At 50.1% G+C, this 27,702-nt stretch overlaps 1 long non-coding RNA gene across 1 annotated transcript; it reads left to right on the top strand.

The window, feature by feature from the left end:
* LOC140392404 (uncharacterized) lies at positions 1–27,702 on the top strand. Its single transcript, XR_011935337.1, has 3 exons — positions 1–81; positions 13,104–13,290; positions 27,565–27,702. It is a non-coding gene; the product is annotated as an uncharacterized lncRNA (long non-coding RNA).

The following is a 27,702-nucleotide window of genomic DNA, read 5'->3' as shown; positions in this document are numbered from 1 at the left end:
GTGCCATGCTATTTTCATCTCCCACTTACAGCAACATGCAGAGCACTTTCTGAAATTAAATGTCTGAGGGCAAGCCTAACGGTAGGTACCATTCTTTCTCTGGTTTCAGTAAATTCTAGTCAAATATGAATATCAGCAGAAACGCTAACCAGCCCATTATATATGTACTGAATCTTTTTTTTAACTTACTCTTTTGCCGCAACAGCACAGAGCACAATAGATGCAGTGTGAGGTTCTGTTGGCAAAAGATGAGTAATGGACAAACTAAGCAGTCAACTAGATAAATGTTCTGTGAACTCTTTATGATTATCACTCTTGTCACTGATGGTTATAATGGAAAATAACCTTTTTACCTTCTGTTCCTCTGTGCTGGTGGGGTCTTTTAATTAATTTCTTTGAAATAACTGAGCCTTCATTATGATACATTTAGTTACCATTCTGCTGCACAATTAGGTGCTTAAGGAATTTGTTGCTATAATGCTGTCAATTGATTTTCAGAACAGTTTTACTAGCAGGTGTGATGCTATATTAACATTTAAATGATTGGAGCATAACAAAACAAATATCGACATGTGGTTGCTCTGAGGTATGCCAATCTGTGTATTTTTATCCATGACATCCTTATTAAATCCTTAGGATTGCTTCTTTAATTATAACTACTAATTAAATATCTTTCCTTTTGATTTTTTTTCTTTTCTGTGATATGTAATTACTGTGCCTCAGTAATACTTTAAATGCTTTATGAATTTTGTGTTGTAAAGTTTCCAATATTAATGTCAGTTACATGCAGTTTGCTGAAGACATGTCATGTGTTTATTTTATTGATCCTTGTAATACTTGACAAACCTTTTACATAGCAGGCTTCTACTTTGCTGTGGATAATTCCCCTTGAACCATGTTGATCTTATCTCTTTCATTTATTTACATCAAATGAGATTGCAGGACCGGAAGCTATTTCCTCTGTTGGGAGAATCTGGAACAAGGGGCACAATCTTAAAGTGATTCTTCATACAACAGAGCAGCAGGAATCTAAACTCTCCCCACAAAAATCAATGGATGCTGTCCAAACCCAATGCAACATCATCCATCACAGTTACAGGACCAAGTAGACATATCTGAAAATGGCTGATGTTCACTGCCTCCAGGCACTGTGGGGGCGAATTTTGCCATTTTGGAGACTACGCACGATCGAGGATGGCTTTCGTGATGAATTTCCCTCTGGGCGGTGTGGCAGGAATTCGTGCCCAACTTCACGATCAGGAGAATTGTCGACGGGGCAGCACGGTGGTGCAGTGGTTAGCACTGCTGCCTCCCGGCGCCAAGGTCCCAGGTTCGATCCCGGCTCTGGATCACTGTCCGTGTGGAGTTTGCATATTCTCCCCGTGTTTGCGTGGCTTTCACCCCCACAACCCAAAAGATGTGTAGGGTACGTGGATCGGCCATGTTAAATTGCCCCTTAATTGAAAAAAATAAATTGGGTACGCTAAATTTATAAAAAGTAAAAAGAAAGAAGTGTTGTAGATGGAGGCAAAGACTCCATGAGAGGCCAGGCTGACAGGGTGCAACACACTTTATTCCACACTCGTCACATTAATCACTCCACTCCCTGCAGGATCGCTTTCCATGAACTGCTTCCAGGTCGCCGTTTATAGAATCATAGAATTTACAACGCAGAAGGAGACCATTCGGCCCATTGAGTCTGCACCGGCCCTTGGAAAAAGCACCCCACTTAAGCCCACGCCTCCACCCTACCCCAAAACTCAACTTAACCCTTTTGGACACTAAGGGGAATTTATCATGACCAATCCACCTAACCTGCACATCTTTGGACTGTGGGAGAGAACCAGAGCACCCAGAGGAAACCCACGCAGACACGGGGAGAATGTGCAGACTCCGCACAGACAGTGAGCGAAGCTGGGGATCGAACCTGGGACCCTGGAGCTGTGAAAAAACTGTGCTAACTCCTGCTACCGTGCTGCCCATATTCTGTCGGGAACTCCTCCAATTAGGAGGGATCTCCACTCCCCGGTCACCTGAGCAGCTAACACTCTGAGGTGTTGGAGGGGAATCTTTCTCTGAGCTCTTGTTGCTTCTGGCTGTAACCCTGCTCCCTGACCTGGGGCGAAATTCTCCTACCCGCCCCGCCACATTTCTGCCCCGACCGGCCGGCGGGAGTCTCCGTAACACCGGCCGGTCAATGGGGTTTCCCATTGTGGGGCAGCCCCACGCCGTCGGGAAACCCCCGGGCGCCGGCAAAACGGAGACTCCCGCCGGCGGAGAATGACGCCCCTGGTATGTTATTCAGTATGCTGGCTGCCTTTTTCGGACTTTGAAGCCTGGACTGTTGCAAGGATGAATGGTGCTATGACCGGCTGGATGGAGGAGAAGTTGCTTGCTGGGGAAAGATAGAGGATAGAGTTTGTCTGCCTGCAGTTGCCATGCCTGGGACTCGTACTATTTACTGGCTGCCTGTCTACTTACCGAATGTGAGTGGTGCATGGGGCCGATTTTAGTTGGCCTGCTGCCAGTTTGAAAGTTTTGCAGTTTTGGACTGGATGGTGTCTGGAGACCGGATGTTGGAACTGTGTGAGAAGCCGGATGGAGGCCAAATTGACTATGTGTACTATTTGGACTGATGTTGGTTTTGTTTTATTTTGGGGGGATTGTATTGTTACTATTGTATTTTTGTTCTGTTATTTTGGGCACAGCGGCTCAGTGCTTGCCAGTTGCGGCCCTCCTGCTTCTGTGCACTGGGGGTTGAGAGTCCCCCCCGGTGCTAGTGAGGGGGAGGGTGCTCTCTCTCTCTCCACAACCATGCACTGCCTGTCCTTTTCCGGTGGATTCTGCTGCTTGCGGGCACCTCTCCACTGACGTGGGGTTGTTGCTGGAGCTGGGGGAGGGTGGGGGAGGGGAGGGCGAGCTGGCTTGGGTGTTGGCGGCTTTGTCTTGTACTTAGTTGTGTGTTGGGTTTCTTCTGGTTTCTCTGTATTTTTTTTTGTGAAGAGCGTTTTCCACCATGCCCATTCTCTGTGTGTCCTTTTCCGGTGGTCTGTGCGACTCTCGTTTGGGTACCTTTCCACCAATGTGGGGCTGCCATTGGGAGGGATGAGGGGGAGAGGTGGACTATGCTGGCTTTGCAGCTGGTGGTTTGTTTAAAGGAACAGTTTTGGGTTGAACTGTGCCCCCTCTTGGGAGGGGGTGTTGTCTCTCTCTCTCGCACCATGCCCTGCACCGGTGTGTCCTATTCCGGTGGCCTGTGCTGCTTGTTGGGTGCCTTTCCGCTGATGTGGGGCTACCATTGGGGCCGGGGGGGGGGAGGGGCAGTGGTGGATGTTGCTGGCTTGAGAGCTGATGGTTTGGGGGGTTTTGTGACTGTGTTTAGTATGTTGCTGATTATTTTGTATTCTGGAGTTGTCAATAAACTTCAAATATGTGTAGGAGGGAAGCGGATGCTCAACAGCCCTGTCCACCCCCCCCCCAACCACAAGTCCAGAGAAATGTCCATGTCCTCAGGCGGAGGCTCCCATGGCCGCTTGGATTGTGGGCGGAGTTCCAGGGGTGGTACAGCCGGTCCAGGAGATGTGTAGCATACCGTGGACCGCCGCCTCCACGATAAATGTTATAGCTGGCATGGCCCAGCCGGTAAGGCTGCTGGTACATGTGCTGTTAGCGTATCATTGCCGGGTGGTCCAATGTCCATATCAGAATGCATCCCATTGTCTATTCCGGCTGTCCAGGTCCACTGGCGCCACAGGTCCCCAACGTCTCGACGGTCAACAGGGAGCAGAACAGGTGGGTGAGGTCCAGGTACCCTATTGGTCTCAGTGCTCCTCCTTGGCCGTATTGGGGACGGCGTCCGGATACTGCATGGGGCCTCCTGGCGACGTGCTGGTGGTTCCTGGTCGCATCGTCGTAAGTGGTGCAGGTGGTGGTGTGTTCCTGCCCCTGCACCTTTACCACATAGGAAATTGGCTCCATCGCTTGGAGAACTGTCCCAGGGATCCAAATGGCTCCGGCCCCAAAGTTCCTCATATAAACCACGTCACCTGTCGTGTGGGTACGCGCCCTTGGGCGGCGGTGATGGTCCGTCTCTGAGCGGTGCCATCGTTGGGGAGGACGAGGCTGCTGAGGCGCGTCCAGAGTCGGCGCCCCATGAGCAACTCTGCCCACACAATGCGGGTTGAGGCCCCTATGAGGCCAAGGAGGAGCCCTGAGACCAGTGGGGAACCTGTACCTCACCCGCCTGTTCTGCTCCCTGTTGACCGTCGAGACGTTGGGGACCTGTGGCGCCAGTGGACCCGGACAGCCGACATAGACAATGGGATGGATTCTGATATGGACATTGGACCACACGGCAACGATACGCTAACAGCACATGTACCATCAGCCTTACCTGCTGCGCCATGCCAGCTATAACATTTATCGTACGATAACTGAAAAGAAATCTTGCCAACCGCATTTCCCACGACCCCGAGGTCATCGTTCTCATGGCTCTCTTGAACGTTTGAACCGCTCATTCGGCTAGCCAATTGGTGGCTGCGTGGTATGGGGCTGTCCATATGTGCCTGATGCCATTTGTAGCCATGAATGAAGCAAACTGCTGACTTGTGAACGCCGCCCCATTGTCGGACAACAGAGCCGGGATTCTCCGAGCCTTCGCACCGCAATCGTGCCCGGACGAGGGCGGAGAATGGGGTATCAGGCCCGCGATCCAGTCCGATACCTTCCCGCAATTCTCCGGCGACCGGAGAATCGCCGCCAGTTGCGCGCGCGCGCGGTCAACGCAGCGCCGGTCGGTGGCCGTTGAAAGAGGCACCCGCGGCAATTCTCCGCGGACGACCGGCCGAGTCCCCTCTGGCGTGGTTCACGTATGGTTCCACCCGGCGGGAGCTCGGAGTCGCAGCTGCGGTGGCCCGTCCTGGTGGAGGGCGGGGAGAATCCATCACCGGGGGGGCCTCCACGACGGCCAGGCCCGCGATCGGGTGCCACCGATCAGTGGCCTCGCGCGATCTGGGGGCGGGGGGGGCCTCCTTCTTCGGTGCTGTCCCGCTGTGTAGATCCGCCATGTCGTACGGGGCCAGCGCCGCAGGCAGCCGCCACGCACATACGAGGACCTGCAGCCGGAAGTGCAGGGCCCCATATCGGCAGTCGGAGCTGCGTGGAGCACTCTGGGGCCCTGCTAGCCCCCTTTAAAATGAAGAAGCACTGCGGACTTTCTAGAAAAAAGTCCAGAGTGATTCGCGCCCGTTTTCTTACGGGCATGGAGACATAGCCCCATTATTGGAGAATCCCATCACAGAACCTTGAGCAGTCCATGCGTGCTAAAAATAGCCCTCAGTCTGTCCGTTGTTGCTTGAGTGGTTGCCGTGGGGACCCGGTGTACTTCCAACCACTTTTCATCTTGGCCACCCCGAGGTGCTCGTTATGGAGGTCTTCCAGCAGGGGCACACGTTCCCGTTCATGTACGACCACCCGTGTTCCCCACCATCTTCGATGTTGATCTTGGCTAGCTTGGCGAAGTAGGCCCTCAGCCTGTCTGGTATCATCCTATGTCGGGCCCCGTATTGGACCATATGTCGGGCCCTTGACAACTTGGGGTCAATCGGTGACAATTCTCTGATGGCAGCTGCCATTACAGGCAAAGAAACCATGAAATGGAGAGTGGCTATCACCTCCCCGGCCGGGACGGGAGCTGGCGGCTTCTTGGGTAGATGCAGGCGGCTCAACGCATCTGCGTGCGGGATTCTTGTGCCAGGGCAATGCTCCATAGTGTACTCGTAGGCCGACAGCAGCAGGGCCCACCTTTGAACCCGGGTAGATGCTATCGGCGGAATCACCCGATCATCTTTAAATAACCCCAGCAGGGGCCTGTGGTCGGTATAAACCGTGAAGGGCCGCCCATACACATACTGGTGGAATTTCCGCACTACAAACACCACTGCCAGGCCTTCCTTCTCTATCTGGGCATAGTTTCGCTCGGCGTCTGCCAGCATGAGGGATGCAAAACCTATAGGTCGCTCCGAGCTGTCGGGTATGTGGTGTGCCAGGACCACCCGACGCCGTATGGTGAGGTGTCGCATGCAAGGAGCAGGGGCTTGTCCGGGTCGAAGTGCTTAACTAATCCCTCTGACGAGAGCCGCTGCTTCACCTTGTGAAATGCCTACTGGTGCGGGGGGAACCCCACTCTCACTTCTGTGCCTTCTTCAGTAGTTGGTGAAGCAGACTGAGCAGCGTGGCCATCCTGGGTATGAACTTCCCGTTCACCAGGTAGAGGAAAGAGCTGAGCTCCATTTGGACGTGAGGGATGGGAACCTGGCATCTTATCTGCCACTGGATGGAGTCCTCTGCTGTCCACCTAATAGCCAAGATACTTGACCTCCGGCATGTGGAAAACGCATTTTTCCCTCAGGAGGCAGACCGGTTAGGTTCTCCACATGATCCTGATGCGAGGTCCTGATGATGAGAATAACGTCCAGGTAGACGGCCACCCTTGGCAACACTCGCAAGATGTTCTCCATAACCCTCTGGAATATCTCTCAAACCGAGGAGACTCCGACGAGAATACGCATCCGCATCTATAAGTACAATCCCCGATAGGTATTGAATGTCACATATTTCTGGGAACTTGGCTTGAGCACCAGCTGCAAGTACCTGTGGCACATGTCCAGCTTGGTGAACGTCTTTCCTCTGCTGAGCCACGCGTAGAGATCCTCGATCCGAGGGACCGGGTAATGGTCAAGGTGGGTTACTTGGTTCAGGGTCATTTTATAGTCCCCATAGAGCCGCACCGACCTATCCAGCTTCAACACAAGGACCACGGGCATAGCCCAAAAGGCATAGTGGATAGGGTGAATGATCCCCAGCTGCTCCAAATGGTCCAATTCCCAGTCTACCTTGGCGCAAAGTGCATACAGCACAGGACATGCGCGGAAATAACGGGGCTGGGCATTTTCCTCCACATTTACTGAAGGGAAATTGGACAACACTCTATTTGGTCCACGGCGGTACATCTGGCACATGCGTTGCCAATCCAAATGTAGGTGACACAGCCAATCTCGCCCCAATAGGCTGGGCCTGTTGCCGCGGAATACCACCAATGGTAGTCAGGCGGACTGATCTCCAGATGCCCCTGGGCCCGTGGGTGGTGCCCCTCGATTTCTAAGGGCTCCCCGGTGTACGTGGCCAGTCGGGCCCCGTGTCACGAAGCTCTAGTGGCTGAAGACCTGTTCAGATGGCGGTAACCGTGCGTAGACTGACGACCAAAACTGCCGCTCCCGTGTCTAGTTTCATCTCAGCGGGATGCCTGTTTTAACAGCACTGTCACCCTGATCGGTGTCGTTCTGGGGCCAATCACACAGAGCAGCGGTAAGGTTGGCTCCTCAGCATCCAAGTCCTCCAGGAAATGTGGGCGGCCTATTGGGGGAAATGGCGACATGTCCATTGCCAGGGACGGCGCCCTCATTCCTGGCTTCAGTTTCCTGCTTATTACTGGCGGCTGACATCCAGGAATGCTGAGTTGGTGGAAAATCGATGGTCACTCATGAGCAAGTCGCGGCAGCGGTTGCTTCCAACCTGGGAAGTCCCCATCACCTCACTTCTCGTAACCATCGGCTGATGGTCTTGGCGACGCCCAATGTTCAGGATCACCGGGCCCCTCATAATTTTGTAGACCTTGATCACCTTAGGAAGGAGCTGTGCTCTGAAACCTAGTGATTTGAAACAAACCTATTGGACATTAACCTGGTGTCGCAAGACTTCTTTCTGTTAAAGCTCAAATGGAGCAACTATATTGTGAAACCAATGACACCGACAGTCTATCATTAAAGTGCACCAAAAGGCAATGGCTCCAGAGGCGCATGGTGCTGCAATGGTTAGCACGGCTGCCTCATGGTGCTGAGGACCCGGGTTCGATCCCGGCCCCAGGTCACTGCCCATGTGGAGTTTGCACGTTCTCCCTGTGTCTGCATGGGTCTTACTCCCAGAACCCAAAGATGTCCAGGGTAGGTGGATTGTCCATGCTAAATTGCGCCTTAATTAGAAAAATTTAAATAAAAGGCAATGGCTCCAATCTCAAGGAAGTCTTCCTCTTTTCTCTCAATTCTGACTCTATTTCGAAGCATTTTGAGGGTGACCCATGAAAGGACCCTTTAGTCAGCCATAGGCTCCTTTCACACTCTCTCAGATCTCTCCTGTACAGATTCCTTTCCAGTTTAATTTTCAAACTGCACAACAACTATGGATTTTCAAGATGGAGATGCTGTATTTTTACGTTGAGACCAGCTTTGACCCTTCCCCTGTCAGTCTGCAGGCCCCTCCAATCTTCCTGGAACCACACAATCGAGCTCCCTCTGCTTATCCTCCAGCCTCCGCAAGTAATCCTGGATCCAATTATAATTGTGGTTGACAATGCAGCCCTTCACCCTGAACACAGCATTACTGATTTCCACATGTCCCAAACGGATCTCATCACTCGCCATCCCGAGGCTGTGTGCACAGTTACATTCAAATTCCCCAGGAGAATTTTGAAAATAAACAAAGAACAAAAAAAAGTACAGCACAGAACAGGCCCTTCGACCCTCCAAGCCTGCGCTGACCATGCTGCCCGTCTAAACTAAAATCTTCTACGCTTCCGGGGTCTGTATCCCTCTATTCCCATCCTATCCATGTATTTGTCAAGATGCCCCTTAAATGTCACTATCGTCCCTGTTTCCACCACCGCCTCCGGCAGTGAGTTCAAGGCACCCACTACCGTCTGTGTACAAAACTTGCCTCGTACATCTCCTCTAAACCTTGCCTCTCGCACCTTAAACCTATGCCCCCTAGTAATTGACCCCTCTACCCTGGGAAAAAGTCTCTGACTATCCACTCTGTCTATGCCCCTCATAATTTTGTAGACCTCTATCAGGTCACCCCTCAACCTCCTTCGTTCCAGTGAGAACAAACCAAGTTTATTCAACCGCTCCTCAGAGCTAATGCCCTCCATACCAGGCAACATCCTGGTAAATCTCTGCTGCACCCTCTCTAAAGCCTCCACATCCTTCTGGTAGTGTGGCGACCAGAATTGAACACTATACTCCAAATGTGGCCTAACTAAGGTTCTATACAGTTGCAACATGACTTGGCAATTTTTATTCTCAATACCCCGGCCAATGAAGGCAAGCATGCCGTATGCCTTCTTGACTACCCTCTCCACCTGTGTTGCCCCTTTCAGTCACCTGTGGACCAGTACACCAAGGTCTCTCTGACTGTCAATACTCTTGAGGGTTCTACCATTCACTGTATATTCCCTACCTGTATTAGTCCTTCCAAAATGCATTACCTCACATTTGTCCGGATTAAACTCCATCTGCCATCTCGCTGCCCAAGTCTCCAAACAATCTAAATCCTGCTGTATTATCTGACAGTCCTCATCGTTATCCGCAATTCCACCAACCTTTGTGTCATCCGCAAACTTACTAATCAGACCAATTACATTTTCCTCCAAATCATTTATATATACTACGAACATCAAAGGTCCCAGCACCGATCCCTGCGGAACACCACTAATCACAGCCGTCCAATCAAAAAAGCACCCTTCCATTGCTACTCTCTGCCTTCTATGACCTCGCCAGTTCTGTATCCACCTTGACAGCTCACCTCTGACACCATGTGACTTCACCTTTTGTACCAGTCTGCCATGAGGGACCTTGTCAAAGGCCTCATTGAAGTCCTAATAGGCAACATCCACTACCCTACCTGCATCAATCATCTTTGTGACCTCCTCGAAAAACTCTATCAAGTTAGTGAGACACGACCTCCCCTTCACAAAATCGTACTGCCTCTCACTAATACGACCACTTGCTTCCAAATGGGAGTAGATCCTGTCTCGAAGAATTCTCTCCAGTAATGTCCCTACCACTGACGTAAGGCTCACCGGTTTGTAGTTCCCTGGATTATCCTTGCTACCCTTCTTAAACAAAGGAACAAGATTGGCTATTCTTCAGTCATCACCTGAAGACAGTGAGGATCCAAAGATTTCTGTCAAGGCAATGGCAATTTCATCTTGCCTCCTTCAGTATTCTGGGGTAGATCCCATCAGGCCCTGGGGACTTATCCACATTAATATTTTTCAAGACGTCCAACACCTCGTCTTTTTGGATCTCAATGTGACCCAGGCTATCTACATCCTTCTCGAGACTCAACATCCACCAATTCCTTCTCTTTGGTGAATAATAATGCAAAGTATTCATTTAGTACCTCGCCCGTTTCCTCTGGCTCCACACATAGATTCCCTCCCCTGTCCTTCAGTGGCCAACCCTTTCCCGGCTCCCCTCTTGCTACTTATGTACGTGTAAAAAGCTTTGGGATTTTCCTTAACCCGATTTGCCAATGAGTTTTCGTGACCGCTTTTAGCCCTCCTGACTCCTTGCTTAAGTTTCTTCCTACTTTCCTTATATTCCACACAGGCTTTGTCTGTTCCCAGCCTTCTCACCCTGACAAATGCCCTCTTTATTTATCCTTCTTCCTCACAGGAACATGCCGGTCCTGAATTCCTTTCAACTGACATTTGAAAGCCTCACACATGTCAGATGTTGATTTACCCTCAAACATCCGCCCCCAATCTATGTTCTTCAGTTCCCGCCTAATATTGTTATAATTAGCCTTCCCTCAATTTAGCACATTCACCCTCGGACCACTCTTTTCCTTGTCCACCAGCACTTTAAAACGTACTGAATTGTGGTCACTGTTCCTGAAATGCTCCCCTACTGAAACTTCTACCACCTGGCCGGGCTGATTTCCCAATACCAGGTCCAGTACAGCCCCTTCCCTAGTTGGACTATCTACATATTGTGTTAAGAAGCCCTCCTGGATGCTCCTTACAAACTCTGCCCCGTCCAAGTCCCCAGCACTAAGTGAGTCCCAGTCAATTTTGGGGAAGTTAAAGTCTCCCATCACACCAACCCTGTTGCTTTTACTCATTTCCAAAATCTGTCTACCTATCTGCTTCTCTATCTCCTGCTGGCTGTTGGGAGGCCTGTAGTAAACCCCCAATATTGTGACTACACCTTCTTATTCCTGATCTCTACCCATGTAGCCTCGCTGCCCTCTGAGGTGTCCTCCCCAACCAGTAGCGCAACTCCTCCACCCCTTTTACATCCCCCTCTATCCCGCCTGAAACATCTAAATCCTGGAATGTTTAGCTGCCAATCCTGTCCTTCCCTCAACCTGGTCTCTGTAATGGCAACAACATCCTAGTTCCAAGTACTAATCCAAGCTCTAAGTTCATCTGCCTTACCTGTTATACGTTTTGCATTAAAAAATATGCACTTCAGGCCACCAGTCCCGCTGTTTTCAGCAACATCTCCCTGTTTGCTCTTCCTCAGAGCCATAGTGGCCCTAATTCCTACTTCTTCCTCACTTTTTTCACCTTCTGACCTATTGCTCCGGTACCCACCTCCCTGCCATACTAGTTTAAACACTCCAGTGTGACACTGGCAAACCCATTTGCCCTCCCCCTTCAGGATGCCCGCTACCCTTCTGAGACATCCTGGACCCTGGCACCAGGGAGGCAACATATCATCCTGGAGTCTCTTTTACATCCACAGAATCGCCTATCTGTGCCCCTGACTATAGAGTCCCCTATGACTATTGTTCTTCTGCGCTTTGACCCTCTCTGCTGAACGTCAGAGCCAGCCGTGGTGTCACTGCTCCGGCTACTGCTGTTTTCCCCTGATAGGTTATTCCCCCCGACAATATCCAAAGGGGTATACCTGTTCGAGAGGGGCACAACCACAGAGGATTCCTGCACTGACTGCCTGCTCCTTCTGGTGGTCACCAATCACTCTGCCTGCACCTTGGGTGTGACCACATCTATATAACTGCTATCTATGATGCTTTCCACCACCTGCATGCTCCTAAGTGCATCCAACTGCTGCTCCAACTGAACCATGCGGTCTGTGAGGAGCCCCAGTTGGGTGCACTTTCTGCATCTCCTTCTTCGTTACACTTCCTGCATTTACAGGCTGAAACTGCTTCCCCTAACCATCACCATTCCATCTGCAGCCCACTACTGAGCCAGACAACCCATGGCCACCAACTCTCAGACTTTTACCCCACACAGCTGCACATCAAGCTGTGCCTTATCTCATTGAGCACACAGGCATTGCCCCTTCCTGGAGTGGGAATTCAATGTGTGTGCCATTCATAGCCCTGTAGCACAGCTAGAAAAGCTCCAGAATTGTCTTTAATCTCTCACACTGACCGTTAGGTCCACAACACCCCAGGACCGACCTTCAATTTCCAATTTGATCCCCTAACCCCAGACCATAGTCTTTAGTGAGCTCTCCCGTTCCTTCTTTAATGATGCCAGCACAGTCTCCTCAGTCAGCCTTCCCTCCCCTCCCGTCACCAGGTCATGAGTCTCTGTGCAACTCATCCCTCTTGTGCTACACAATCAGAACATCCACTCCCCACAAACCTCATATTTATAAGTCTGAGTGCATCCCTCCCATTTATAAAGTTTGATTCACACTCAACCCCTCCATCTGTGCGTTTAGTCTCCCATGTCGGGCTCCAGTGGGCCCACCTCCAGTCTCCCCTCTGCCTGCCATCACCCCCCACCTGCCACCCCACCCCCCTCCAAACATAGGCCATTGCCCCCCATGTCGCCATCCTCCTTCACCCATCACTGGCCAGACCAGGAAATTCAACCTTAGATTTGCGAAGACACAGCTACAGAGCTCTGCCGTCTGCTTAGGCTAAACCAAGAATCAATAGTCAGGACTCTGGCTTGTTCTTGACCAATAGAGGACATCAATGCTCTCAGGCTTTCTACTGTCCACAGATTTATCAGACAAGTGGCTGGAACTATACTCAAGAGATCAGCACCTGACTTCCTCTCCCACTGTCCAGTAACAGCAGCATTTCGGAGATATTTCATCTTGTCAGATTCAGTTGTACCATCATCACTTTTGTCCTTCTGCCTGCCCTGCACTCTTTTTATTCTGTCCCTATCTTCTCCGTCCCAGTTCTCCATTGTCTCCAAAGTTGTTTATCTCTAACATCTTATAGGTCCGATAACAGGTAATCAATTTGAAATGTCAACCTTGTTTCTGTCTCCACAGATGCCATTTCCTATGCTGAGTGGTTCAAGTGTTTTCTGTTGTTATTCTAACAGACGGTTGGTTTTCTGAAAGTATGGGGGGATTTGATCGTTCTTATGCAAGCACCCAGGCCCCAGGCTGCAATGCAGTGACTATATAAAAGTCTCATCACCCAGCAGCTGGTAAATGACCAACAGCATTGTATGATGTAAGTCAATGTCCTCATCTCAAATAACATGTTTCATTTTGTAACCCATGATCTTTGAAAACAAGAGATTGAGAGGATGCTTCCACTGAAACCTCGGTCATTCAGTCTTGACAAATAGATTTCTTGCCACAGCCACAGAAATGAAGTCGTTCATGGATAACATGAAAGAGGCACCATTATTGAGCTTAACTCTGGCACATGAAAGCAACACTTCAGCTGTCCATCTTGATTGATGGTATTTTACAATGGAAGACCCCACATTCCCATTCTCCAAGATTGTTGTCATTGTTTACGTGTTCTAGTCTAGAAAGATAATTGTGAAGAGAACAAATGATCAAGACCATTGCAAGAGGCTAACACTGACCCTGAGTTCCATGATCCCTGAAACACCTGTGTATCCTGGAAGAGTGCTGCAACAGTGGCACTGAATGTCTGAGTCATACATGATAGAATACATTCAGAAACACCCTGCTTTGCAGGTGATAACCAAAATTAATGTCCACACTGTAATGATGCACATTGCAGACTTCTTTAGAATCATAACAGGTATTTATTTACACAAACAACCGGCTGCCTGGTCTCTACATATCCTCTGCATGTCTTCTGTCAGAGGGGACTCTACCCCCTGAGGTGATTACCCCATCTCAATTGGTCCCTCAAGACAGGTGACACTTTTCTACTGTGTTGCCCTTAATGGGACAATCACCACACATACTTTGGTATGTTACTACCTTATTTGTGCAAACACACACAAAGAGTAGATATTAAGTACTTTGACCCACCAGTAACAATATACAGTAGTGCATGGAAAATCAGTACAGCTCTGTTATAACCTGCCTACTTACCATTGGCTGTGGACTAATGACTATCCCACAATCCTGTGGGAGTATGAGCTTCCCCAATGAGGGGGAGCGGAGAAACCACAAGTGAACTCCTAATATAAATAAGCTGGCCAGTTCAGGAACCAGGAGGAAGGAGTATGTAGCAAGGGAAGTTACTGCTACTGTTATGTATATATGTTATAGTAAATAAATGTTATTACTTTGTATCCTTAAAACTCGTGCTGGATTCTTCGTGGCCCTTACAAAACTGGCGACGAAGGTAAAAGTGAATAGCTGTCTACACTGCTGAAGCCACCTCCCTGGAATTTTGTTGGATACAGGTTGGAAGTTGTTTTCTATTATACCATGCCTCTGTACGGACGTTTGGATGTTTTTGATGCTGCGCTGGAAAGCTGGAACCAGTACACACAACGGATGCGTTACTATTTCTGGGCAAACAATATCACCGGAAATGAGCGCCAGGTGGCCTGCGGCCCGCATACGTTTGGGGTGATTAGGAGCCTTACGTACCCAGCTGCGCCGGACACCAAAACGTTTGATGAACTTGTGAATATAGTGGGGCAACACTTTAACCCAACCCCGTCCACGATAGTCCAGCATTACCGGTTTAATACCGCTGAGAGGACCTCTGGAGAATCCCTTGCCGATTTTCTATCCAGGCTACGCAGGATTACGGAGTACTGTGACTATGGTGAGACCTTGTCAGAAATGTTACGCGACCGTTTGGTTTGCGGTATTAACAATGCAGCCACCCAGAGAAAGTTGTTAGCGGAGCCAACATTGATTTTTCAACAGGCCAGTCAAATAGTCTTGTCCTGAGAGAGCGCAGAGTGAGGAGTACAGGAGCTACAGGAAATGGAAGTGCATGCCTGGGGCGCAACCCTTTCCGTCCAAAAACGTCCCCCCACACTCCTGAGGTACCTTGGGCGAGGCAACGTCCGGACCGACACCAGTGGCCATCGGACATTCCTCCCCGAAGGGAGCCTTCTCCAGAGCCAATGGATGAGGAGCCATGTCCGTCTCAGACTTGTAGGCGCCGACCCCGTCGCGGACCGCGGTCCTGGGGACGCCAGAGGCGCCGTCGTTCCAACTGAAACTGGGACCAGCCCAGGGACCGTAACTGGGACCAGCCCAGAGGCCGTACCTTCCATGTGGATGAACCTGCGGCGACTACTCCTGAGGACGTGGAGACGGAGGACGACTGCCTGCAGCTGCATTGTGTGGCAGCTCCCCGTGTGGCCCCCATTAAGGTGAGAGTACGGGTCAATGGCCACCCGCTTGAGATGGAGTTGGATACTGGTGCAGCGGTCTCCGTGATCGCCCAGAGGACATTCGACCGCATCTAGCAGGGTATACAGACCCTTACATTAACCGACTCACAGGCCAGGTTGGCCACCTACACGGGGGAACCACTGGACATTGCAGGACCGCGAAGGTCTGCACCCCGTCGCAGAGAACGTGCGTGCAATTCAACATGCCCCCGCCCCAACTGACACTTCGCATCTTCGTTCTTTTCTCGGTCTCGTAAACTATTACGGGAAGTTCCTCCCCAATCTGGCAACTACGCTGGCCCCTTTGCACCTTCTGCTAAAGAAAAATCACACCTGGGTTTGGGGTCAGCCGCAAGAAACCGCTTTCCGGCGGGTAAAGCAACAATTGTCGTCGTCTGGGTTACTAACCCACTATGATCCTGGAAAGCCTTTGCTCGTCACATGTGATGCATCCCCGTATGGTATTGGGGCCGTCCTGTCCCACAAGATGGAGAACGGGGCCGAGCGACCGATAGCTTTCGCCTCCCGCACATTGACTGCAGCGGAGAAAAGTACGCGCAGTTCGAGAAGGAGGGCCTGGCAGTGTTTTTTGCGGTGAAACGCTTCCACCAGTACGTGTACGGCCGCCATTTCACTATCGTGACTGATCATAAGCCCCTGCTGGGACTTTTCAGAGAGGATAAGCCAATACCGCCCATTGCTTCTGCACGGATCCAGCGCTGGGCTTTGTTGCTTGCTGCATACGAGTATTCTCTGGAGCACAAACCAGGTACGCAGATAGCAAATGCCGACGCACTGAGCCGATTGCCTTTATCGACCGGCCCCATGTCGACCCCCATGACCGGTGAGGTGGTTGCAACCCTAAATTTTATGGACACCTTGCCTGTCACGGCATCACAGATCCGTGAGTGAACCCAGACGGAGCCAGTCCTGTCAAAGGTTCGGCACATAGTCCTGTATGGTGGGCAGCATAGACAGCTCCCAGGCGAGTTGCGGGCATTTTCCTCCAAGCTGTCAGACTTCAGCGTGGAAGACGGCATCCTCTTGTGCGGGACGCGTATGATTGTCCTCCTGGAAAAAGGCCAGGAGCTGATACTATCAGACTTGCACAATGGGCATCCAGATGTGACCAAAATGAAAATGTTGGCCCGGAGTTATGTCTGGTGGCCAGGCCTCGACACCGACATTGAGAAGGTGGCCCAAAACTGCTCCATTTGCCAGGAGCATCAGAAGCTTCCGCCCGCCACGCCCCTACATCACTGGGAATGGCCAGGGCGGCCTTGGGCACGCTTGCATGCAGATTTTGCAGGCCCTTTTCAAGGATTCATGTTCCTTCTACTAATTGACGCCCAGTCCAAATGGCTAGAGGTGCATAAGATGCAGGGGACAACGTCCTGCGCAACAATTGAAAAGATGCGTTTATCGTTTAGTACGCATGGCCTCCCCGAGGTGCTGGTCACGGATAATGGCACTCCATTCATGAGTGAGGAGTTTGCTAGGTTCACAAAGATGAACGGCATCCGCCATATCCGCACTGCCCCTTACCACCCGGCTTCAAATGGGTTGGCAGAGCGCGCAGTGCAGACATTCAAAAGAGGCCTAAAGAAGCAGTCTTCCGGATCAATGGACACGAGACTGGCTCGCTTTTTGTTTACGTACAGGACCACCCCTCATGCAGTGACTGGGGTAGCTCCCGCAGAACTCCTAATGGGCCGGAGACTTCGCACCCGCCTTAGTATGATTTTCCCGGACATTGGCGCAAAGGTACGCCACACACAAGAACGGCAGGGACAGGGATTTTCTCGGCATCGTCCGATTCGGTAGTTTCGGTGCCTAATGGGTTCCTGGTGTAATCTTTCGCCAAACAGGCCCTATATCTTACCAAGTGCAAGCCCAGGGTCGTCTCCAGCGAAAACATGTAGACCACGTTCGGTCCAGAAGATCATCCCCTCAAAAGATTCCCCGCCCCCGGAGCTCATTTCAACAGCCGCAGAGACCAGAGACAACGGAAGGTAGTCCTCACAATCTTCCACTGGTGCCTCACTCGAAGCCTGCGCAGGTCGTTACGGGACCGAATGGAGATAGAGACGCTGACATGACGGAGGCAGCAGACTCTGACTCCGAGATGGAGACACAGGATGCATCAGAGGGGGAATCCTCGGGTCCACAGGCCGTGGATGTACAACCGCGCCGTTCATCACGGAAGCGCCGGTCTCCGCCTCGTTACACGCTGCCTGATCCAGCGCCGCATGCAAATGGCGTCCAGCCTGCGGCCAAACGAGTCCGACGCCCTCCTTCGCCAGGGTCTTCGGTGGATTCCTTGGACTTTGGGGGGGAGGGATGGTATAACCTGCCTACTTACCATTGGCTGGGGACTAATGACTTTCCCACAATCCTGTGGGAGTATGAGCTTCCCCAATGAGGGGGGCGGAGAAACCACTAGTAAACTCCTCGTATAAATAAGCTGGCCAGTTCAGGAACCAGGAGGAAGGAGTATGTAGCAAGGGAAGTTACTGCTACTGTTATGTATATATGTTATAGTAAATAAATGTTATTAATTTGTATCCTTAAAGCTCGTGCTGGATTCTTCGTGGCCCTTACAAAAAGCTCCTATGCCAATAGCTTTTTAGACCCAACTGTTGCATTTTCAGCTGACTTCCAGATTACCTAACCAATTAGCACAAGCAGGTGTGTGATGAACTGAATGACACGGTTTCAGCTGAACTATTTAAAACACTGTGAAGATGACAGCAGGCGGCACAATGGTTAGCACTGCTGCCTCATAGTGCCGAGGACCCAGGTTCGATCACGGCACTGGGACACTGACCATGTGGACACTGACCATGTGGAGTATGTACATTCTCCACGTGTCTGTGTGGGTCTCACCCCCTCCAACCCAAAAAGATGGGCAGGGTATGTGCATTGGCCATGCCAAATTGCCCCTTAATTGGAAAAAAAGAATTGGGTACTCTAAATTTATTTTTTTAAATTTGCTGGCGGCAAGGCTCACTGGTCCCGCTGGCAGTGCACTCCTGCCTGCCAGTTTCCCGGCAGCAGGAGTGGTCTCAATGGGAAATCACATTGACAAGTGGTGGGAGTAGAGAACCCTGCTGTCAGCCAATGGCACGCCGCTGCCTGAGGGACTGGAGAATCCAGCCCATTGTGTTTAGACTTAGGTAAGCAGGTCAGGGGATCTGAGTGGGATAAAGATGATGTAATTAATGGGAGAGGGTCTGTAGAAGGTAGTTTAGCTTTTAGTTTTGCTAGGAGCTTTAAGCTGAACAGCAACTTTTGCCAAAGGTTGTTACGTTAAGCAGTAGTCAGACATATTCAGAAGGATCTGCAGGCTATTTCCTGAAAAGATCTCTCTCACTTCAAGCAGTATTTCCAAGAAATCTCTAAGTTTACAGAAGGTAACCCTATATTTGCGAACTTAATTTTTGGGGGAAATATTTCTATTCAGGACATTTTCATTTTATATACAAATCACAGCCCTTAATCCAACATTATACAATTCCCATTATAAACACCCCACTTACCAAATGCCTGGTTTTGTAACTATAAAGCAAAACAAACCATCCCTCCCCCACTGACAATTATCAACTCTTAAAGAAGGAGATTATCAACTCTTAAAGAAGGAGATGAACAGCCTCCACCTCGGGTGGAACCCCTCCTCTGGCCCCCAAAGGCAAACTTTAACTTCTCCAAATGTAAAAATTCTGGCAGGTCACTCACCCACCCTGCAGCCCTTGGTGACTCAAGAGCCTGCCACCAGAACACAATCCTCCTCCGGGCTATCACCACGCCACCCTCTCTCCATTCCTGCACTTCCAGAACTTCCGATACCACAAATATCACCAACCACAGGCTCGGGGCCTCCTTTACTGCTAAAATTTCCAACATTGCCCCCGAAAAGAACTCCCCAAATCCCGCCAATTGTGGACAGGTCCAGGACATGTTTGTGTGGTTCACTGGCCCCGTTCAACATGGTTCGCATCTGTCCTCCACCTCCAGAAAGATCCCATTCATGTGCATCTTTGTCATATATGCTCTGTGCACCACTTTAAATTGAATTAAGCTAAATGTCGCACATGAGGCGGTCAAGTTTACCCGACGCGGAAACGTGGGCAGCTCCTTCCTCACAAAACTCCTAACCTGCAAGTACTGGAACCAGATCCCCCTGAAAGCTGAAACCTTTCCACCAGTCCCCCCAATTCTGCAAATCTACCCTCCACAAACAAGTCCCTGAATCTCTCTATCCCTTCCCATTCCCAAATCCTATATGTCGAACCTAACCCCGCTGGAATAAATCTACGATTTCCACAAATTGGCACTGTAGCCACCTGAGTTGGCCACTTCCCGACTTAAAATGGAGAACCGCAAAGGCTGAAGGGAAATTCAGCCAATACAGGCAAAGACTAGCAAATACAGAAATAATGTATATTGGAACCTGCAAAACAACCAAACAGCACTGAAACCAGCAGCCATCTGCATAGTAATGTAGCAGCCATCTACATAGTAATGTGCAATTCCCAGGCACAATGGCAACAGTTAAGGTAAATAAAGCCAAGCCAGACTCCTTGGCGCCAGCAGGAGCCAAGACAAAGGAAGGCCAACGACCATTTAGGGACTGCCTAGCGATCAGGGAACCGCTCCAGCATTGGAGAAATCGATCCACGTGATCGGAAAGTAGTCCAATCACTTGGAACCAGGTACGGGGTCCGCCCCGAAGGGCGGGAAGCCCCTGGGGACTATAAAGTAAAGCCCCCAAGTTCAAATCATCCTTCTTTGGCAGGGTCACTCAGCAACTTGAATCAACCTGTGAGAGTGACCTGTCTTGTTGCCGCCAAGCAAGTAAGTCTCAAGTCAATGCTCGCTATGAGATAGGCGCTCCTAGCTACCAGTCCATACCAGCTTTTGAATCCTGCAGACTCAGGACCTGAACGAAAGGCCATTTGTTCCCCTGACCTGGTGGGCCAGTCCGAAGCTAAGTATAGGCCTGTTAGTGATAGGAATAGTCTAGAAAGTAGAGTTTATGCATGAGTAGTGATTTACTGTGTATAATAAATGTGATTTGATTTGAATCTTACTAATTGGTGTGTTGAGTTATTGATCATTGCTTGAACTTGAACCTCTTGGCGGTATCATAAAGATACCTGGTGACTCTAGAGCAAAGGTTATAAAACAGAGCCAATTGAACCAACCAAAAGTTAGCAACATATTACTGGTGACATCCTGACGGGACCCGATCTAGAAGTGGCTTAACCACTCCGGGAGAAGCCAAAATTTGAATGAGAATCCAATTGGGAACAGAAAAACCACAAGTGTTCAAGCAGTTCTGATCAATCCTCATAATTCAGAAGAGTGTTAATGCATGCGTAACTAGCAGGGCTATAAGGTAAACTGATAGATTTTTGTTGCGACAAAACTGTCGGGAGTTTGTATTTCTGAAAATAGCGAAAGCCGAACCCGTAATTACAGCACCGCCTTAATATTCCTCATTCCAAATTTGAAGAGAAGTATTCAGAGAGGAAAGATGGCAATGCAGACAATGCAACACCTCATGAACCCTGAGGAATTCGTGGTCGCAGCGACCAGCAGTAGAGTAGGACAGTGTCCCTTTTGGGAAGAGGAAATCAGAAAGTACCTCAAAGGGAAAGGATGGCCCCTTTTTGAGCGAATTCTGTGAAAATGAGGAAACAGGTCCCGGGAGTATAGGACATACTTGGTGGGAAAACCTGAGCGAAATCCATAAGAAAAGTTTGGGAAAAGCTCGCAAGCTGATGGCAATCGTGCCCTGTTTGGCACAATTGTGAGGCACAGAGGAGGTCGTTAGGACGCTCCGGAAAGAGATAGAGGAGGCACATCGAATGAGTAAGGTCAATGTGAGCGAGATAGAGAAAGAGAACGTAGAACTAAGAATGAGGTTAGCAGCAAAGGACGGAGAGGTGGATGATGCCAAGTGGGCACACGAGTCTTGTCTGGCGCATTTAAGCAGCTTCCAGACACAGTACGAAAAGGCCTATCATGACACGCAACGTGCAGTCCTGTTAAGAGAGGAAACAGAGAAACAGGTAGAGGCATTGCAAAGGCAGTGTAGCGACCTGAAAGCAGCATTAAGAGCACTCCATGCTACCACCACAGAGCACAGACAGAGCTCATTAGATCACGCAAAGTGCGGGAAGCAGATTGCAGAACTGCAGTCTTTATTTTCAGTTCAGAAAGGATTCCAGAGCACCTTTGGATCCCAGTTAGATGAGGAAGACGGCACGGATTGGGAAGATTGTAATGAGACCGCGCATAGATATGTTCAGGGAACATGTGCGCAAGGAAAGCCCCAGAAGAGAAAAGTGCCCCAACCCCCCACAGAGCAGATAGTTCAGGCACCAATGAATCCAGTAACCACCCACCGCACAGTCACATCGGAAGGAGACACGGAATTCCTGTACACGACCCCCTTAACTGTGACCCAATTACGGGACGCGTGCGAGAAAATCACACCGTTCCTCCCCACCTCAGACCCCCACCACTTCTTTGCTAGAGTAAAGCAGCAGGTGACCATGTACGGCCTGGACGAGCGTGAGCACGTGAAACTCACAGTTTTGAGTTTAGACCCTTCGGTCATAGCAGCCCTTCCTGCCCCACAGAATGTAGGTGGAGGCACCCTTGCAGAAATGCATGCAGCGATCCTCGATGCGATCGGCTACAACAGAGGTGACCCCATAGAAGGCCTGAATAAGTGCAGGCAGAAAAAGATAGAACACCCCACAGCATTTGCTAGACGCCTGTGGATCCATTTCACAGCAGTTTTTGGAAATTTAGAATGCGCCCATTTGTCCCAAGACGGTATGGCCAAATGGACCCGCACCCTTATCTCCCATGCCACAGAGGCAGGACAAAAAGCCTTTACGAATTATGACCCCTCAGAGGAAGCCCACAATGAGAAATGGGTTTTTAAAATATTGTCCCGCGCCTGGGAGCAGTCTGTACAAAACAAACCCGCAGGTAGGAAACCCGAGGAACAGCAGGCAGAAGCAGACATCCAAGCGGTGAAAACGCACCAGAACCCCGCATGGGTGAACGAAGGCAGGAACAGGCCCCGCAAAAGCCACAGGAGTGTTACAACTGTGGACAGTTAGGACACTTTGCATGAGAATGCAATGCCCCACAAAAGCCACAGAGAGCCCAGCAGACAGGCACTCTGAATAGAAACAGGACAAAGCCCATACATAGTGTGAGCACCCGTTCAGACCAGACGGACCTGAACGGAACGGACTGACGGTGTTCGAGCTCCCCCAGTTGGGTCTGCGACATGCTTTGGGATAGGTCCTGCCGACCAGTAGTTGCAGCAAAGATACGGGGACAGCCCATCGAATTTCTCTGGGACACAGGAGGGTCCCGCACCACACTCAATTCCTCCACCATATTCCAGAAAGACACGTGGACCACTACAGCCACCATCACCCTCAGCGGTTTCACAGGCCACTCACAGCAGGTACACATCACAGCCCCTGTACCCATTCAAATTGGCAACATCACCACCAAGCACCCCATAGTCTCAGTCGACCTTCCCCACATAGCAGAACACATTTTGGGCATCGATTTTATGAATTACCACAACCGGTCCTTTGATCCAGTCAACCACTGTGTTTGGAGATTGGCAAAATCCGCAAGAGCCCCCACAATGCTTACAGTAGGAGAATACGCAAACAAGATTAGCGCAGTCGGCGAATTCTGGTTTGACCCGACCACAATTAGCACAGACAAGCAGGTTAGGGCAGTTCTGCAAAAGCACAGGACAGCATTCGCGACCCACAAACATGACTGTGGCCGGATGACTGGTTCCGTTCAAATCACAGGACCTGACCCTAGACCCCAAAAGCAATACGGATTTCCCCAAGAGGCAGAGGGAGAAATCGCAAAAGTTATTGACAGCTTATTAGAGCAGGGTGTACTCAGATCAGTAGCCTCCACTAATAATGCCCCAATTTGGCCAGTGAGAAAGCCCGATGGATCATGGCGACTGACCATCGATTACAGAGAACTCAACAAAGTCACCCCCGCAGCAGCTCCCACAGTAGTCACAAGTCCCGAGACCATGCTCAAACAGGGACTCAACTCACAATATTTTACGGTTTTGGACGTCAGCAATGGATTCTGGTCCATTCCATTGGCAAAAGCGTGCCAATACAAATTTGCCTTCACTTTTAAAAATCAGCAGTACACGTGGACATGCCTTCCACAAGGATTCCACAACTCCCCCCTCCATTTTCCACCGACAGCTGTCAAATGGATTATTGAAATTTTCTCGCCCCAAATGTCTGGTCCAGTGTGTGGACGACCTATTACTGCAGACAGATACCAAGGCAGAGCACACCGAGCTTCTGGCCGAACTCCTGGAACTCCTACAGAAAATTGGTTGCAAAGTAAACCCCAAAAAGGCCCAGATTTTGGAAAACAAAGTTTTGGGTACAATTATCACGCACGGTAAACGCGAGATAGAGCACAAAAGAATTGACTCGATTGCCAAATTGCCCTTCCCCAGAATGTTTCAGCTCTCCGGTCGTTTTTAGGACTGGTTGGCTACTGCCGAAACCACATTTACGGTTTCGCCAGCAAGGCAGTACCCCTCTAGAAAGGAGCCCCTTGGGAATGGCTTCCACAGCATACGGACTACAAGTTCCAGACCCGCTTTCCCCCTACACTATAGAGATAGCTAGCACCGACCGCACCCTTTCGGCACTGCTCCTCCAGAAATGGCACGAACCATTAAGATCCGTGGCTTATGCCTCCAGACTTTTAGATCCTGTGGAGCAGGGATTTTCGACCTGTGAAAGGCACTGCTCGCAGTTTTCTGGGCAGTTCAGTATTTTTCTTCCATAACCAGACTAAATCCCATCACAATCCTCACGGAACACACCCCCACCCAATTCCTACTTGACGGATGACTCAAGGACGGTACAGTTAGTCAAATCAGAGCAGCTAGATGGACCCTTCTTTTGCCGGGACGGGACATCACTGTTAAAAGGACCAAGACCCACACTTTCCTAGCCAACAACCTTCAGTACCCAGGCACCCCCCACGAATGTGAAATCATCACACCGCACCACAACACAGGCCGCTTTATTGCGAAAACACCCCCCCGAAAGATAGGTAGTTCACCCCAGAGCCCCCAGCACACAGACACGAGCGAATCTTTAAGAATATATGTGGATGGTTCTTCCACAGTATTAGAAGGGAAGCGCATTACAGGATGCAACATTTATGTCGAGGACGCGCAGGGACGTGCCCTAGAAGAGATATCACTAAAGCTACCAGGCCACTTAGGTGCGCAGGCGGCAGAACTAGCAGCCGTGGCGTATATTATAGATCACCCAGATTCCTTCCCCAGCCCAGCAGACATATACTCGGACAGCCTCTATGTCTGCAATAGCCTTACAGAATTCCTACCCCTGTAGAAAGCAAGAGGATTTGTTTCTGCAGACGGAAAACCCCTCCCTTCAGCCCCATTGCTCCGCCACATTTTAGAAAAAGCACAGACCAGGACATTCGGAATTGTTAAAGTTCGAAGTCACCACCTTTCCTCCCCCCTTGGAAATGTAAAGGCCAACGCACTGGCAAAAGCAGATTCCAGGCATGGATATTTTTGGACACCCCCCGAAATCCCACCAGTGAATGCAGTTCAGGTCTCGCAGACTAATATCGAGGATTTAGTGCAGGCCCAGAAGCAGGATAGCAATCTCAGGGAGATTTTGAAAGGAAAATTTACAGCCCCCGATGATAGATTTAAAAATGCACTGACCACACATTATGGTGTGGTGTTAAAAGACACCCTTTACGTGGTTCCCGAACAGGACAGGAATCAACTCATTTGTTTATTCCATGACAGTCATGGACATAAGGGAATTGATCCCACTACAGCCCACCTCAGGCAGCTCTGTTGGTGGCCAAGTTTAAAAGAAGACGTAACGCACTACGTTGAGAATTGTCTTATCTGTGCCCAGAACAATCCGGACAGATACGCAAAGAAAGCTCAACTTAGCCACACCCGCCCCGTTAACGGCCCCTGGACTAACCTCTAGACCGATTTTATAGGACCATTGCCCCCTTGCAGGAATGGTTACAAATATGTATTAATCGTCATAGACACTTTTATGAAATGGGTAGAGGCATTCCCATCCAGAACGAACACGGCAAAGACCACAGCCAAGATCGGAACTCACCACATCTTTACGAGATGGGGACTCCCCCGCAGCATTGAATCCGACCAAGGTTCCCATTTTACGGGACATGCCATGAAGAACGTCCTCACAATATTTGGCATTACCCAAAAATTCCACATCGCATACCACCCCCAGTCAAGTGGTATCGTGGAGCGCATGAATCGGACCCTAAAATCAACTCTCCAAAAAATGGTCCAACAGAACAACACCACTTGGGATTCAGTCCTCCCTTTTGCGCTGATGTTTTTGAGAAATACTGTCTCAACATCCACAGGTTACACCCTACACACTCTCATGACCGGACCATGCCCCATGAAAGGCACAGAATTTTTATTAGGGTTGGACTTGACCAGCCCCGAAGTGACGGCCCTCACACACGAGACGCAGTAAAACAACTAGTTGAAAATGTGAAAACGGCTCAGCTAGCAGCCACAGAAAAAATAGGCACAAGGAAGAAACAGAGCAAGGCCTGTTTTGACAAGACAGTGCATGCCACTGAGCTTGAGGTAGGACAGCAGGTCATGCTCTCAATTTACAACCCCAGCATATTCCTGTCACCAAAATATTCGGGTCCGTACTCCATTGCGGACAAAGTAAGCCCCTCCGTCTATAAAATTAAATACCCCAACGGAAAGACTGCGTGGTTCCATATTAAGCAGCTTAAGCCATATGGCCCACAGTCCAACCACGCACATCACGTCATGCTCGACGCAGCAGACGACACCCCGCCCACAGCCAACATATCCCTACCCGCCCCCAACACGCCCACCACATCCACGGACTCGCCCTCGACTCCATCCCCGACCTCTAGACTCCGCCCCAGAATGCCCACAGACATCAGCAGTAGCAACAGCGACTGTGACTCAGACAATAGCCACAGCATGCCTCCCTACTATCCCCAGGCAACAGGACTCACACCCAACGAATCTGACCACAATTCGAGTGATCCCTTCCTCATCACTTTCCTCAATAAACTCCACCAAAGACCACTGCCCTACGATTACGACCCCGACTCCGTCCCCACAGAACTAGACACTACCTTTTGGCACCGCGACAACTCATACAGGCTCGTCCGGAACGACGAGATGGACCCCAAATCGCACCATGCAGCCCCATCAGCCCTTATACACTCCAGAGTATGGCATCCGGGAGAAGATGACGACTTTGAGTCTGACTCCCAAAACGAGAACCCCTTTGCGACCCTATTCGCACCTGATAACTGAGGTGCCCAGATGATGTTTTAAAAAGGAACCGCTTGGGAGAAAACGGTGTCCTTTCTGATAGAACCTGCAGCATGTTTAATGTTGTTTGTAGTGGTATTGTTAAATGTTGTTTGTAAGATCGGATTTTTTTTCCCACGGCCCCACGCCTTATTGTCGGCAGAAACCTATGAGAACTTGCCAGCACGCTCATCGGCAGAAACCTCTGAGTGCTTGCCAGACCCCCGTTCATAACTGCCCTTCTGGTTCGAAAGTAGAACCTTTACGGCAACCCCCCACGATGACTACATTTTTTGCACGTTCTTGTCAGTTGCTCAGGCAATGGAGAAACGGCATTGGTCTCCGCCCTGCCTGAGGACCCCCCTCTGGTCAGCTACGCTCGGGTAGAGCACACACGGCATTGGTCGCCGTCCGACCCGGGGATTCCATCCAATTCTTACCCGTACGCACCTCATTTCGGCACTTTTGGTTCATTGCCATCCCTATGCTACTTACATCCTCAAATATTTGGATGGTAAATCGCACAGCCTGCGGGACGGCTTGCACTGTTTCAGTATTTTTCAGTGTGTCTTGTCCTGAATATTCGGTTTAAAAAAAAAAATGAGGGAGTCACACTAGGTGACAAATTGTAAAGGGAGAATTGGCACTAAAGGACAGACATACTAACGCACGAGATATTAAACCAAGATAGTAACAGACACTATGCTTGATCCCACAGAACTCCATAAGCTCCAGGAAAAGAGACGCAACAGAAAAGAAAAGAAGAGAAGAGAAAGAAGAAGACAACAATGAAGACGTCATAAGTGTATTTCGTCATTATTGCAATTTGTACCCGGTTGCGCGCGAATGCGAACCC

Source organism: Scyliorhinus torazame, chromosome 16 (assembly GCF_047496885.1).
Source record: "Scyliorhinus torazame isolate Kashiwa2021f chromosome 16, sScyTor2.1, whole genome shotgun sequence".
Lineage (NCBI taxonomy): Eukaryota > Metazoa > Chordata > Chondrichthyes > Carcharhiniformes > Scyliorhinidae > Scyliorhinus > Scyliorhinus torazame.
This window is presented reverse-complemented; position numbering and strand designations above follow the sequence as displayed.